Source organism: Carassius carassius, chromosome 19, assembly GCF_963082965.1.
Source record: "Carassius carassius chromosome 19, fCarCar2.1, whole genome shotgun sequence".
In the NCBI taxonomy this organism is placed as follows: Eukaryota; Metazoa; Chordata; class Actinopteri; order Cypriniformes; family Cyprinidae; genus Carassius; species Carassius carassius.
In genome coordinates, this window is record NC_081773.1 from 31,404,808 (window position 1) to 31,416,766 (window position 11,959).

Consider the following 11,959-nt stretch of genomic DNA (forward strand, 5'->3'; position numbering starts at 1 on the left):
CAGCGAGAGTAGCCGCGTGCAGGTGGGGAGGAGTTGCAAACGGAGATATGAAGCCGGACACGATGTGGCTCCCGTAGTTTGCTGCAATAATGTCAGTCATGGCAGATCACGTGGCGTTTGCTTACTTGATCGTGTTTAAGATGTGTGTATAAGTGGTGTTTTGGAAGGGTGTCTTCCAAAACAAGATAACATATTGGATATATACTTTGGGCAAGATGACATGGGTGTTTCTGCTAATACAAAATGATAAAAGTAACCTATAAAAAAATGCCCTGGTGGGTATGTGTTTTTTAAGAAGGTTTCAGCAACAAGATTTACAGTACCCTCCTGCTGAGCTCTTTTTAAAATTTTAAACATAACACCACTGATTTTCATATACAGATGCACAGAAAAGCACAATTCTGTTGGATTTATATTGTAATTTAGACCAACTATTTAAAAGTGAACAGAATGTTGTCAAGTTGTTAAGTTGAAGTTACAGCAAGTTGTTAGCAGTTTGCTAACCACATGCAGGTGAAGTATAAACACAGCAAAATAAACTAGACAATATGAAGAAGCCAAACAAATGGAGGAACATAATGTATTATGTATCATTTGTATAGGAGCATTTATGACCACATCAGATTGTATGTTTTTAAGATTAGCATTTTAGTTATTAAAAATGCTCATTTGAATAGGTTATGCTGCTGAATACTGTAAAAGGTCTCTATAAAAAAGAAAGTCATGCAAAATAAACATACACAAACTTTATATTGACAATAAAGTAAATACAGTAAAACAATATTTAATAAATATGATTTATAAGATGAAGACGACATAAAAACGTATTGAACTGTTTTAAAAGTCCAAATGAGAATTTCTGAAACTGAAGTCGACTCCAATAAACTTGAAACGCACGTCATCGGTGTCATCAGTGAATCCAGCCAATCGTGGATAAGTTGTGTCGTCATCAGAACCTGTGCAGCCGCTCTTCAGAAGCTGCGCTGGCTGAGTTCTCCGGCTACTCTTGAATCGCTCTCGCGGTACTTTGATGGCACACGTCACAGTCACGTGGCGTCAGCGCTGTATCAAGTCGGACAAAATTTCTAACCAGCATGCACTGCTTCAAGTCAGCCGACGATCGGTTTGCGCAGAGCTCCATGAAGTCGAACAAGTCTTCAGACTGAGCGATAGTGATGTGTCGTTCATGAACGAATCGTTCTTTTTGAACGAATCTTTTAGGTGAACGAATCGTTCTCGTTCACGCAATCCACTGACTCATATTTCTCGTTCAGGGAAGTTTCTCCCTCCACAGCAGCGCGGCGCTATTAGCAGCACATGCGCAGCTCGGTGAACCTGTTCACAACCATTTCATCCTGTCAAAGAATTACTCAACCTCAAACCAATAGCCTTCGAGTATGAGATGTGACAGAGTATGTGATTTGTTGAATGTAGTGAACGAATACGCCCTTCAATGAACGAGTTTCACATGAGTCGGATCTAGATCTAGAGATCTTATTAGTGATGGGAAGTTCGATTCTTTTCTGCGAACCGGTTCTTTCGGACGGTTCGATTCAATAAACCGGTTGAAAAAAGCGGTTCAGCGGTTCTTTTACGCTCGACGCGATGACGTAATGGCGTCACGTCTATCAAACATTCAAATATATAAAGTTAGTAATCATAACTTTAGTCAGTTTAAAACCTCATAATCATGAAAAGTTTACAATTAAGTTTTGCAACAACGCACCCAAATACAGTAACAGCAATAATGTGCATAGGAGGATTTAAGTCTTGAAGATATAAAGTAAATAAATTAGGTGTCATCAGCGCAGAAACCATGATCCACTTACTATACATAATCCATTACGATGTATTTGTTATTATTAAATGAACTTACATTTCGCCAGATTGCCCTTCATTCAAGCCCTCGGTTTACCCGCGTTCATAACATTAGCACAAGAATCAGTTCAGAATCAATCACCAAAAGAAACAGTTCGGTTCAGACGCGCAGTGAGTCAGTTGGCTTCACGCTGAATCACACATGCGCAGTATCATCATCTCCTTAGTTCTTGAATCGGACGCGTCCAAAAAGAAACGGTTTTCAGTTCAGTGTACTGATGATCCGAAAACCATGCAACCGGTTCTTGACTCGAGAATGAGAACTGCTCCAGCAGAGGGCGTGTTCGTTCGTCATCTGGCTAGGCTCATGTTCATCTTCAGTTCGGTCTTCACAGCAGTTCAGTCAGTGTACTGTTTGAGTACACGGATTACTCCAGGATATTGGTTTATTTTGACTCAAAGGGAGTGTCAGTCACGTTAAAAAAGTTAACAGCTTAAATAATTTGTGGATTAATGCTTTTTGGAGAAGCGAACCGTTTCAAACGATTCAGTTCGATTTGATGAACTGGTTCAACCGGTTCACTAAGAAGAACCGGTTAAATTGAACGATTCGTTCACGAATCGAACATCACTAGATCTTATCATTCGTGAACAAAACATAGACAGTAAAAGAAATGGAAACAGCGACCCCATTGGAACTCAATTGAGACAAGTGAAGCCCATTTTTAGAGTTTTTTAGCACTTCTGTTTCTGACGCGCAGACTCAAACTAAGCTTGATGACGTCAGCAACCTGTCTAACAGATGTAAATCTTCTAGTAGTTGTGCGTGCAAACTGCCATGGTTAATCTTGCAGAGACGGCGAGCTTGAGCGGGGAGTTCTTTGGCGTGAGTGAGCAGGAGTAAGTATTCTGATTAATTATTTTGTATAGTATTTTAAAATGTAACGCCAGTACGCCATATTAAGTTAATTGCCTGCGAGCTTCTCCTCCTGTCTGTACGGTAATGCGACAGAGAGTCGAGTGGTTATGACCCAATCGTTAGCCTATTTTTTACAAAAACTGTTTCTACGGGGCCATAATGTAACATAGAAGGTAATGGAGCCCTTTATACATCGTCGTGTATCTTTAGAAATAAATAATGGACATACGGAGTCTTTAAACGCCTCAGATGTAAAGTTATTCGCTGTCAAAGTGAATGGGAGTCAATGGGAATGCTAACGCAAGTGAAGTTCTGCTACAAGATGGCGGCATGCGGCCGACTTCAACTTCCGGTCGACTTCCTTGCCGCCTGGAACGAAATGACTGAACTGGTATCCATGCCGTTCGTGCACGAATTGAATGATTTAGTACATCTCGTTCGTGAATGAAATGACTGAACTGATACACATGTCGTTCGTGAACGAGCTGAATGAACGGATACATGTTGTTGGTGAATTAAATGAACTGGTACATAGCTTATGTTGTTCGTGAACGAAATGAATGACAGTAAACCGGGTTAGTCTGCCATTTAGCATGTCAATCTCAGAAAATGCAAAGCGCAGTTACAGGTACTGTGCACATACGCTTGTTTTGATTTTTAGCAACTCTACGTTTAATCCCTGATTTATGAATGTGAATATATAATATACAAACTGTCTGACAAAACAATTAAAATGCTAATTAGGCAAGAAAACCTTGTGCTTTGTTCATCTGAACAACTTAATTAGACTTTATATATTGAATGTGATTATACACACATTTTAATAAAGCCAGATCAGTTTTTGTAACAACTACGTTCGTTGACAAAAGACATAACACATAATACACTTTTTTTGCCACCTGCTGGCATATTTTGTGTAATACGAAGAAATGATCACTGAATGAATCAGTGAACGATTCTGAACAAATCATTTTGGTGAACGAACTGAAAATGAACGAATCTCTAAAAAGAATAATTTCCACCACTACTGAGCGAAAATGAAGCTTCGCAACCTCGCAACTAAAAAAAAAAGCCTGGAGGGAGGGCCTTCTGCTCTTGGCCAATGCTTTGCTGTCTGCTGACGTACAGTCCAATCACAAGTCGTATTTACTGGAAAGGTGGGATTGACCGACTGCTCCGCCAATGATGAAAGCGCACAGGATACGCAAAATAAACGGTCCTAAAATTTAAAAAAGGTTACCGACTTGTCGCTGGAATTCACCATACAATTGCCGGTATCCACTGAGTTTACCACTGATAGGCCGGCGGTGCATCAGTATACACACTCACCTCACGCAGCGAACGACTCACTTTCCTCAACTCAGTTTCTTTCTCGGGGGGAGCGGGGGGTGGGGGGCGGGGGTTTGTTCTTGTAGCTAATTTCACATAATGATTACAACTTACAAAATCATAATTTTTAAAAAGGTTTTATTGAAAAATTTGCCTTATTAAATGAACTGTTATTTATAAGATTTTTTCCTTCTGGGGCCTGAAATTGATGAATTTTGGTAAATATTTAGCTAAATGTGTTTTTTTTGTCTTGTCTGGTTTAGGCCATAGACTGTAAAAAAAAACATGGACGTAGTGTCCGTGACATCACCCATAGTCTCCTGAAGTGTGTTTTTGAAGCCTAAAGTGTGTAGAGCGGGCCGTCGCCATCTTGGCAGCGCGTCACCGCGTGACTCTGCCGGAAAATTAAAAATGGGCAAAAAGGCGGGAGCTAGTTGCTGAAGCCACGCCCACATAGCACGACGGCAGAGTCAGCAGCGGCAATCCACCTGTCACTCAAGTGGCTACGCCCTTAATTATGCAGAACTTTAAGTCTTAATATAATTTAAACGGATGAGTTATAAAAAAAATTCACCCCCTCACAGTTGTCATGAAGGGCAAAATTAGCAATAAAGACCAAAATCATTTTTTGAACCAGGCTGTAAACATGTTTTTTTTCTGCTGTAAAGTTGGGCATTTTAACATGGGGAGTCTATGGGACTGACTCCCTTTTGCAGCCAGCCTCAAGCGGCCAGTTGATGAATTGCAGTTTTAGTCACTTCCTTATTGGCCTCACGAGAGAGAGCGGGAGGTTGGCGCTCGGTTTAGGCCTGTCATGGATAAATAATGATGACAATAAAACCGCCAGTAGGTGACAGCAAAACCATGGTTCAAGTATTTATTGAATCGTTCAAATCAAACTTTTCGTTCAAAACGGCTGATTCTATTAGAAAGGAAACAAGAGAGTCCATTTGAATGGACTGTTGAATCACTGGCTCACTTGATTCGTTGAAAATCTGATGAATACAAGGAACAAAACACCGTGTTAAGGGCCGTTCACATGTCGCGTCTAAAAACACGTGGAAAACGCGTCGTTTTCTCCTTCTTTCCAAAGCACTCGGGCAGTTGCGCGCCTAAAGCGTCTGCTGTTGCTAAGCAACAATGACCTGCTCTCTCCATGAAGACACGGAAATTTCAGCAAAGGATAAATGAATTTGCAGCACTAAAAATCGCTTGCAGTAGCTCTGCTACTAAATTTATTTCAAAATTCCTTCATCTTGGCTGAGCTTTCAACGTTGTCACGGGAAATGATGAAGCTGATTGGTTGGTTCTTGTCCAACCTACATGACCTGCGGCTTCTGTCAGTTGAGTTCACGCAGCATTTTCAACCAGCATTTTTATTCAGATAATTTTCTAAATATTACTGTAATCGTGTCGTGAACTGCAGTTTTAAAAGTATTCCATGCGAGAATGTAGTTGTTTTAAAATCAAATATGCGGTTTATTTAAAAATGTGTTTCGCCGATTTTCGGAGGTTGTCTATTCGTCTTTGCATTGACTTAACATTGAAATCACTCGCTCCAGACGCTCTTGGCCAAACTTTAGGCCTAATATACAGTTACAGAGATTTGCACTAATGGCCAGGTTTGCCTTTGTTTCTTTTTACCCAAATTTAAATTTGTTTGTCTTAATTTTGTACTTGAATTTTATTTTCAATATTTATTTTTTATATGTTTTTATTTCTATGCATATCATATGGCAGGCTGCAATCTATTGAGTTCAAATAAATACAACATTTTCTAAAATACTTATAGGGTTTTTATTCTTCAATCAGTTAATATAAACATCTTATATATTAAAGATGTTTTAGGACGTAATAGCGTTATAGAACATAAAAATAACGTCACAGTTACTTTGCTGAGTAACTAATTACTTTTACAATGTGGTAACTGAGTTACTAACTCAATTATATTTTGGGAGAATTAATTTGTAACTGTAACTTATTACTTTTTTCAAGTAAGATGACCAACACTGGTTGCCCAAATAAGTAAAATCAAAGACATCATTCATTTTATAATTATTTGAAATATACTCAATGATTATGGTTTATATAGTGTATAATATAATAAAAAAATTAAATTAGTTTTTACCTATTTGTTGGTCTACCCTGTCAGTCAGGGCCCTTTGGTATTGTCCTAACTTTTCCCCCCTATACGGCGCCCATGCCATGAACAGGAGATACATTTTATTTAGCAATCTATCTTTAAACTTTAAAGCTCTTAAAGGCTCAAAAGCTTTTTTTTTTTTTTTTCTTTGTCAGGTTTTGCCAAGCCAACATTCATAATTTGTCTGGGAAAAACTTTGCTTTTCATGTTCAAATTCTGATTAGTTTGAAGTTTTCCCTAAATCAGTAGAGAATAGTGTTATTTTTATATCATTGAGGTACCATTATACATTTTATTGATATTTTGAATTAGTTTTTATTTAATATTTTCAGCTTTCATTTTAAATTTTAAAGTATTTAAAAAAAAAATGTTATATATTTTTATATATTTTAAATTATTTTTATTTCAGTTTTAGTTTCAGTTATTTTGGTACATCAGGTTAAACTAAATATTTATTTATTTTTAGATTTAACATTTATATTTATTCATATTATTTTATTTTCTGTTGAAGTTTGTTTTATTTCAAACTTTAAGATTTTAGTTTAGCTCTAGTTAACAATAATAACCCTGTTTAAGAAACACTGTCCTTGAAGAACTTCCCAGAAAGAAATAGCATTTCAGTTTTTAATTCACTCAATTTTGACTATTTTGATAAGAGATGAATAATTGATGCCTTTGTGACTGGTTTGGGTTTTCTGGGTGTTTGTGGAGTTGTTGTTAAGATGTGAGTGTTTCTGAGCTACCATAAAGATGTAAGTGATGTGCAGTGTGTGTGTGTGTGTGTGTGTGTGTGCTCTCTCTCTCTCTCTCTCTCTCACACACACACACACACAGAGAGAGAGAGAGAGTCAGTTCCAGTGTTAGCCACTAGTCTCCGCTGTTGCACTGTATTTGTAAAGTGAAGCGTGTCAAAACAAAAAATAACAGTGACTCTGGCATACTATAAATACGTCCATATTACAGTAATTTTTCATCTTTGTTAAAGCAAGTTAATAAAAATACAGCTGTTCGTGTTAGCTCAGGTCCATTAAAAATGATCAACAGAGACAATAATTGTTTCTATGTTAATGCTAAAATGAACATTGAGTGAGAATAATACTGTAAAAGCTTTAGAAGTAATGTTTTATTGTTAGTTCATTTTAACTAATGTTAACAAATGGCACCTTATTGTTATTGTCATAATTTCTGTTTAGTATGTTTTTATGTCATAGTTATAATAATTTATTATGTCAATGTTGACTTATGTCTTTATGACTTTTTATATTGTATATTGAGTATCAATTTTTTATGTTATAAATTTTACTTTTCCTCTCATAATTTTGCCATTTTATGTCTAGTTGCACTTTTTCAAATGATAATAATTGTCATAATTAAATTTCTTTGGTCATAACTTCACTTTTGTGTCATAATTCATACTTTTAATGTCTTGATTTTGGCATTTTATGTAATGTTCTTATGTCATAGTTATGACCTTTTATGTTATAATTTAGATTTTCTGTTTCATCATTTTGATATTTAATATCATTATTTTTTTTCAACTTCCATGTCATAATTTTGACTTTTTGTCATGTTTTTTATGTTACGGAGCCCCGCACATGAAATGCAAGAAGAAATGCATGTCATGTGCAGGGCTCCATATGTTTTAACTTTACTGACATACTTTTACCTTTTTATGTTTCTCCCATGCTTTACTTGTCATGATGTTCCAACATAGTATGTCATAATGTCAACTTTCAATGTCATGTTTATAACTTTTATGACATAATTTTGACTTTTTATGCTCTAAATCTTAATAAACTCATTTTGGTTAATAACATGATTAAAACGTTTTATGTAAAGTATGAGAGTCTTTTAAATGTGACTGTTTTTCATAATGCATAATGCAGGTTTTTGTCCTTCTCATTCATGAGATTCACTCCGAGGGTCAAGGTTTGGTTAGCATGGGGTGTCGTCATACACCATCTGGCACAAAAGTGCATGTTTCTCTACTGACATTCACTTCAAAGTTGTCATGTATTCATTTTTTTATGCTTTATTGTCAACAAATAGCATGTACAATGCCATCTCCCACTGTATAACAAAGAACATTTCACATGCATCAACAAAATGAAACAAGGAAAAAGAGGTGATAAAAGGTCAGTTTACAGACCTATATACATATATCATGCATATTTTACACATCCATTGGATGTTACAATGCAGTTTTAATACAGAAAATGTACTTTGCAGGTAATCAGCATTTAATAACTTTTGAACTATGCTGTATATGTGTATATAAATCACAAACATTTACCAGTGGCCAGTTTCTTTTGTTTTGTTTTTGAAGGTTTCTTTGTGTAATGTACAGACTTAAATAAACCTTTAAGGAAGGTTTTCAGCGTCACAAAGCAGTTATTAAGAAAGTGAAACATTAATTTCTTGAATGAACAGCATTACCCACAATCCCACTGTGTTCGCTTTGAGCTCATTCTGTAACTAAAACTGATGATCATTGAACAAGGACATCTTTTCCTTAGAGCAAAAATATTGATAACGTAATTTCATAATTTCCACTGTCATATTTACGATTTCTTTTATGTCAGTCTTGACGTTTCTTAGAATTATAATTTTTTTTAATCAAAATCTCAACTGTTTGTCATAATGTAAAGTTATGTCATAATTCTTAGTACAGTATGCCATTATTTCAACTTTTTGTCATAATTTACTTTTCATGTCGTAATGTGGACATTTTGTCATAATTTCAATGTTTTGTCATGATTGGTATGTCATAGTTTCAACATTTTTCATAACTGTAACTTTTTATATCACAATTTATTTGTCGTAATTAAAATGTTTATTTCATAATTCTGATTTTTTTTTTCATAATTGTTATTTAAATGATTTCTCGAGTTATGCCATGTGTTTTTATTATGTAATAATTCTTAGTACAATATGTCATAATTTCTACTTTTATTTCATAATTCTTAGTATGTCATAATTTCTTTTTATTTAATAATTATGACTTTTTATGTCAAAAAGTTTTTCATGGTTAAAACCACAACAATTTTAGACATACTGTTGTGATTGATGTTGACCTGTACAGAACTTTAGTTGTCATTTGTCATGTGTATTCTGATAAAATTAATGTTTTTTTTTAAACAACAATAACCATTATTTGTTTGTTTGTTTATTTGTGGGGTTCTGTGTGAAATGTCCTGACAGTCACGACTCTTGTCTCAAAAAAAAAGAAAAGAAAAAACAATGATGTGGAAATGACACACTTCACCTTTACTGTGGGTTTTCAGCATCATGAAGCAATAATGAGGAATATGAAACTCCTTCTTTTTCTGCTGGTTGATAAAAAAGCGATGACCTTTTCAGTGGAGGACTGCAGTTTGCCTTCACAGAATCACAGTGTGATTCGGACGCTCTCTCCAAATAGATTCCACTCTAAAACTAATATGCATGGGAAATTTATTTAAATTAAATTAAATGTATTTATGTGTAATGCATTCAGCCAGTTTCATGCATGCAAATCGCACTTCTTCATATATTGCATGGTTCATTCGCCCTCTAGTGGAGTATCTAAACAACGTCTTTGTTATGCAATGCATTCTGGGATTGGCTTCTCCTTAAAGGCTACACGTGATGCTTGCTGCCTAAGAAAAAAAAAGTCTTTGCACATCTACAATGCCTTAAAATGGTTTGAACTGCAACACCAACAGATGCACGGACCGTGGTTCTGACTCATAACAGAGATATTTTCTAATAGGTCATGCTATTTGTCAATTGCAACACAGCTCACTAAGAGGATTCAGAAATGATAAACACAATAATGCTTACGGTAAGAAGGAATCTTCATCTGCTGTGGGAAAGAAGCCTGATGGTTATCAAAAGTGCTATCTGTGATTCAAGTGGCTTCTTAATGACTCCATGAAATGACTCGGGCTTAGGAAGTTGTTATTCCCCAGCTGGTCCACTCAATTATATTTGTTTTATTGGTCATTATTCTAATGCACCAGGTTTTCTTGACAAATAGCTTGTTTTGCATGTTTATGCGCAAAAGCAGATGTAATGCATTGCATCAGCATTCACTCATGCAAGTATGCAGTTGCTTCGAGATGCAACAATTTAACTGAATAAGATCATGCATACATGAGGATTCCTGACATATTCTGCTTCACAGAAGGCATGCATGCATGAACAATGACAATTTTGTCATTTTTTGGTGGACTATTCATTTCAGTAATGATCAGAAATGGATGCTTTTTGTCTTTTGACAGGCTCAGGAGATTGCATTCCTTGGCGTCTTGAAGGTGTGAGATCTGAGGGCTTCCCACCTCACACTCGCTCACAGTGGAAACGATGAGTTTGTTTAATCCAGCTCTAACATGCACTGACACACACACACACAGATGCTCACTGATACAGCAGATGAGACGTAACACTTCATATTCGCTTCAAACCCTAAAAAATTATGACTAAACACTATGACTAAAAGTTGACAAAATCAATTTGAGCAGATATGCTCATTAAAAAAGGATTGTCTTTCCATTTTTGGTAAATGGAGCAAAAATATTGATGACTCATGTCTCTGGAAGCCCATTTCTGCCACACGAGAAAATATTAACGCTTTGGTGAATTATATTTATGGCACAAAAGTGTTGTAATTATGACTTTATTTTTAATTATTTCAACTTTTTATCATAATTGATCATCTTAATTTTGATTCAGTTTGTCAGAATTCTGAGGTTTTTGTCATTGTTATGACAAGAAGCCAACATTATGATGTAAAAAAGTCAACTTTTTATTTCATAATTGCATCTTTTCATATCAGAATGTTGCCCTTTTTATCTCATAGTGTTAACTTTCTGTCTTTATGTGTAACTTTGTGTCATTTTCTTGACTTCTCCAGTATCAACTTTATGTCAGTTTGGAATTTTATATCATCATTTTGGCTTTTTTTTCATAATTTTTAATGTCCTTTTACTAATTTTTTATGTCTTAATGTTGACTATTCATGTCATAGGTACGAGTTTTTGTTGTAGTTTTAACATTTAATATCATAATTTAGATTTTTTTTATGTCATTCTTAGCACTTTTTGTCTTAATTCTGACATTTTATGATGTTGAATTTTATCAAAATTTTGTGATATTTAGGGCTTTTTGTCATAATTCCATTTTTCATGTCATAATTCTGACATTGTATGTAATAATTTCAACTTTTCATGTTACATTAATAAATCTTTATGTCAGATGTCATAAATTTGACTGATGATGTCACAATTATGACATTTTATGACATAATATGACATGAATGGACAAAAATATGACATTTGTCTGAAGTGTGAAACTGTGAGTGATGTCTATGACAGTAGACAACTTAAAAATATAACTAATGTTTACAAATATCCACCAAATCATGCAAGAAGCATTCAGCATTCAGCATCAAGATTTTCTTCAGTGCTTTGTTGTTTTCTTATTTTCTGCATTCACAGCCTGCCTTCATTCTCCTGAAACCACTCTTTATTTAGTATTATATAAAACATTTGAAGGTTTGCCATGAAGCTCTGCTGGAAAAAGGCTTTAACAAAAGAGAAATGCAGGAATGCAGACTTCAGTTTATGTGGCTCTGTCAGTGTCTGTAAGCGATGGGAAGGATTTCAGAGATCTGCTTCTCCACTCGGAAGACGGTTTGTGCATTTTAAGTGCATCTCCGTCTCTCTTTGTGACCTTACCGGCTTTCTGTGAGCGTATTGATTTTTTCTCCC